Source organism: Mus pahari, chromosome 5, assembly GCF_900095145.1.
Source record: "Mus pahari chromosome 5, PAHARI_EIJ_v1.1, whole genome shotgun sequence".
NCBI classification, from domain to species: Eukaryota; Metazoa; Chordata; class Mammalia; order Rodentia; family Muridae; genus Mus; species Mus pahari.
Window position 1 is genome coordinate 39147451 of NC_034594.1, and position 4820 is coordinate 39152270.

At 48.2% G+C, this 4820-nt stretch overlaps 1 pseudogene across 1 annotated transcript; it reads left to right on the forward strand.

The window, feature by feature from the left end:
* Nucleotides 1-2498: 2498 nt before the first annotated feature.
* Nucleotides 2499-3781, forward strand: LOC110321713 (annotated as a pseudogene). The gene has a single exon (XR_002380540.1). The product of XR_002380540.1 is annotated as an alpha-enolase pseudogene (transcript).
* Nucleotides 3782-4820: the final 1039 nt, after the last annotated feature.

Sequence of the window (4820 nt, forward strand, 5' to 3'; positions counted from 1 at the left end):
AAAAAAACAAAAGAACAAAAAAACCCCCAAACATTAAAAAAAAAAAAAAAATCAGCAGTGGCCTTTCTCTACAAAGTTAGCACACATCAGGAGGGTCACATGACTACAATCAGAGGGTAAAGAGAGTTGTGTTGAACCTTTGCTTGGCTGAAGAACAGAGGGCCTTGCCAACGGCATCCATCATTTCGCCTGCTTGAGTTGCATCCCGCTCTGCTTGAAACTTTAAAAAGAGTCCTAGTTCATTTTCTTCCTCTAATATGACTAGGAAAAAGAATGAAAGTTTAGTTAAGTCTCTCGTTTCACCATTTGCTTAAAACATAGCAGGCAGGATGCCTACAGGTTCAGGTGCTTTCCAGCACCTGGCAGCCTGAGTTTAGTCCTTGGAACTCACATGTGTGAACTGACCCCTCCAGGTTGTCCTCTGACCTCCACACATGTTCTGTGGCCCGTGGGTAAACACAGACACACATAGAGTCTCTCTCTCTCTCTCTCTCACACACACACACACACACACACGAGTGTAATTTAAATTTTTAATAAAGAATCATGAGGGGAAGAAACATTCTCATGTGTGAGTTTCTTGCCCGCCTGCTCTGCAGAGGCTGCCATGACAGTCGGGAACACACTGTTTAGCTCTGGGCATTTGAGATGCCGAGTCAGCAGAACTTTTTTCTGCAAAACTGACAGTTAACAGATAAACCCACAAATGAGTCAAACCATAAAAACTGTGTGGTGTACCAAGACCAGCATTGGCCATGAAGAAATAGTCCAGGGGTGCTGCCAGATGTTGAGAAGAAACTGAGGAAAAGAAAAGATTTTGACTAATTTGACTACTTTTGTATCTATCATAGATTTTAAAACAAAACAGAACAGAAGGGCTTGGCTAGGAGGAAGTGGAGCTTGGAACATGTTGTGTTCCACAAGGGTGAAGGCCCCCCCCCCACAGAAGTTGGCTTAGGGTTTTTGTTTTGTTTTGTTTTGTTTTGGCTTATTTTCTGAGACAGTGTCTTAGTGTGTATCAGATAGCCTTGACTCCCTGTGTAGCCCAGGTTGGCATCTATGTTATGAACCTCCTGCCTCAGTCTCTCAAACACTAGAATACACACATGCACCATCACACCTGGTGTGCATCACCCTCCACCCCACCCCCTCCAGGGTCTTTCTACAGAGCCCTGGCTGCCTGGCTGTCCTAGAATTCACTATATAGGCCAGGCTGTTCTGGAACTCAGAAAGCTCCACCTGCCTTTGTCTTCTGAGCTCTGGAGTTAAAGGCGTGCATCACCATGCCTAGCCTGGAATTCATTCTTATTATACTTTACAAAAGTGTCAGACTAGAAGCAAACCACAAAGCAAAATATTGCTTTTTATAGAGCAATATTAATAGAGCCATTTTAGAAACACCAATCTCGTCCTCTACCTGGTACCTAGATAGGAGAAAAAGGCCTTCAGAGCTCCACTCTGAAGAGTCAGAGGGACTCTTAAATGATGCCAATGCCACACCCACTTTCACCTTAGTCACAAAGAGTTGAAAACTGAAAAGGGTTTTCCCCCATGCTCAAGATGTGGCAGTGGGACATGCTGCATCCTCTAAAACGAAATTGTGGATTTCCTGGGTCTACCAGTAGGAGCTGTGATAAACTGTTGATGCCACAGGAACCAAAACTGTGAGGGAATCGAGGGAATGGCTGGACAGACTTTCCCCTGCTGGTGTGGCCAACCTGGGAATAGCTACAGTTAAGCCACAAACCAGAGATAAGACAAAAGGTCCATCCAGCAGTGGAAATTTGACAATGAAATCTGAAAGAGAAGTTAGGGCGTGTCTTTAGTTTGAAGATAATGCAGGAGTCACAGTAAACAATGAAGATGAGGTGAAAGATTTGTCACTAAAAGTCCACTTACAAGGCAGTGTGCTGACTGGGGCCCAAAATTGCAACTGTGTTGGTCTGAATGAAAATGGCCCCTCAGACTCATAGGGAGTGGCATTGTTGGGGGTGTGGCATTGTTGGAATAGGTGTGGCCCTGTTGGAGGAAGTGTGTCCCTGGGGGTGGGCTTTAAGGTCTTAAAAACTCAAGCCAGGCCTAGTGGCTCATCATCTCTTTCTGCTGCCTGTGCATCCAGAACTCTCAACTACCTCTCCAGCACCATGTCTGCCTGCATGCCACCATGCTTGCAGCCATGATGATAATAGATTTAACCTCTGAACTGTAAGCCAGCCCTAATGAAGTGTTTTCCTTTATAAGAGTTGCCATGGTCATGGTGTCTGTTCACAGCAATAGACATCCTAAGACAGCCAGCATGCAATGCAGGCAGTGCTATATCAGCCTCATTTGTAGAATATAAAATATACCCATTTAAAAAGGAAACGCAAAGCAGGAGAGGAAGTCAGACTGGGAGGCACTTAGTGCTGCTCCCCCGTACAGGGTGGAGGTCATTTCTGTCCTTAAGGCTCTCTTTGGTGTCCACAGCACCCTTTCTCCTTCCTTTGCAGCGATCCTACTGCCAGAAGTTTACCATGTCTATTCTCAGGATCCATGCCAGAGAGATCTTTGACTCCCATGGGAATCCCACTGTTGAAGTGGATCTGTGGTCTTTTGTGGTCAAAAGGTCTCTTCCGAGATATGGTGCCCAGCGGTGCGTCCACTGGCATCTACGAGGCACTAGAACTCCGAGACAATGGCACGACCCGCTTCATGGGGAAGGGTGTCTCACAGGCTGTTGAACACATCCATAACACTATTGTACCTGCTCTGGTTAGCAAGAAAGTGAATGTTGTGGAGCAAAAGATTGACAAGCTGATGATCAAGATGGACGGCACTGAGAATAAATCTAAATTTGGTGCAAATGCCATCCTGGGAGTATCCCTGGCTGTCTGTAAAGCTGGTGCTGTGGAAAAGGGGGTGCCCCTTTACTGTCACATTGCTGACTTGGCCAGCAATCCTCAAGTCATTCTGCCGGTCCCAGCTTTCAATGTGATCAATGGTGGTTCTCATGCTGGCAACAAGCTGACCATGCAGAAGTTCATGATCCTGCCTGTGGGGGCATCCAGCTTCCAGGAAGCCATGCACATTGGAGCAGAGGTTTACCACAACCTGAAGAATGTCATCAAGGAGAAGTACGGGAAGGACATCACCAGTGTGGGTGATGAGGGTGGATTTGCACCTAACATCCTGGAGAACCAAGAAGCACTGTTGCTGCTCAAGACTGCAATTGCAAAGGCCGGCATCACTGACCAGGTTGTCATCAGCATGGATGTGGCTGCCTCTGAGTTCTACAGGTCTGGCAAGTATGACCTGGACTTCAAGTCTCCGGATGACCCCAGCAGGTACATCACACCTGACCAGCTGGCTGACCTGTACAAGTCCTTCATCCAGGACTCCCCAGTGGTGTCCATTGAAGACCCCTTTGACCAGGACGACTGGGGTGCCTGGCAGAAGTTCACGGCTGGTGCGGGCATCCAGGTGGTGGGCTGTGGGAGAGAAGTCCTGCAACTGCCACCTGCTCAAAGTGAACCAGACTGGCTCTGTGACGCAGTCTCTGCAGGTGTGTAAGCTGGCCCAGTCCAATGGCTGGGGCATCACGGTGTCCCACCGATCTAGGGAGACTGAGGTCACTTTTATTGCCAACCTGGTGGTGGGGCTCTGCACTGGGCAGATCAAGACTGGTGCCCCTTGCCGATCTGAAAGCCTGGCCAAGTACAATCAGATCCTTAGAATCGAGGAAGAGCTGGGCAGCAAAGCAGAGTTTGCTGGCAGGTCCTTCAGGAAGCCCCTGGCCAAGTAAAAAGTGGACTGGAGATCCCTGGAGCCACCAGCTGCTAAGTCCTCTGTCCCTGATGTCATCCAGGCAGCTCAAGGCCAGCCCAGTGTATGCCCCTCCCATGTCACTGCTTCCTTAGATGTCCACACCTGGCCACCAGAATCCCTGCTGAAGGCCCAGCTTTGCAATAATGTGATTGCTCTGAATCATTGTTTCCATCACCCGAATTCCCAGCTAGTGTCTGGAGCCCTCAGAACTCCAGTGTAATCACTAGGGTGCCCACCATCCAGACCCCCCCCCCAGTGGTTTACATGCAAAAATAAAAGCTGCAGAAGCTCCCTCCTCAAAGTAAATGCAAGACAGCAAAGGCTGCCAGGGAAGCCCTGGGGTGCCCAGGCAGCAGTGCAGCCCAGCCCTGTGTTTGTAAGCTCCTCTTCCCTCTACTCCTCTCTGTTGTCCCCACAAGGTGACCAAGGCCACAGAGCACCATGAAGCAATGGGGAGGCGCATGCATTATAAGCAACTAACACGACTCTGAGAAGGTGCATCTGGGGATCGAGCCCTGGTAAGGCACTGCTAGTACCGTCAAAGTTATAAACTCAAAATGTTAAACTCCCCTTGGTGTCTCCTAAACAGACTCGTCAGTCTTCTCGCTGTGCTGAAAGCACCGCCGCCCTGCCCGTACACCCAGTCCCTGGAGAGAGGGAGAGTGTTCATGCTTTTAACCCACAATCATTTGGTTTGGGTCCCAAATTTTAATGACTCAAAGGCATGAGCCTACTGCTTTTTCTACAATGCAGACTTCAGGACAGATTACAAACAGTGGTAATGCCAATGTCTAAAACTTTTATCTCTTTTTATTAACTTAAAATATTCTTGCAAGCTTTAGGGAGTTGTGAGACTTAGATCCACCTCTCATAGCTCAAATGACTCCAGATAAGTACTCCTGTCAATCTACAAGCAAAACTTCCATGCCTACTGTCTACCATCCCCCAACTACCAGGACCACAGGCCTGAAAGTTTCAACTGCACACCCTGTTAGCATTTCTTCTAGGCTCTGCTC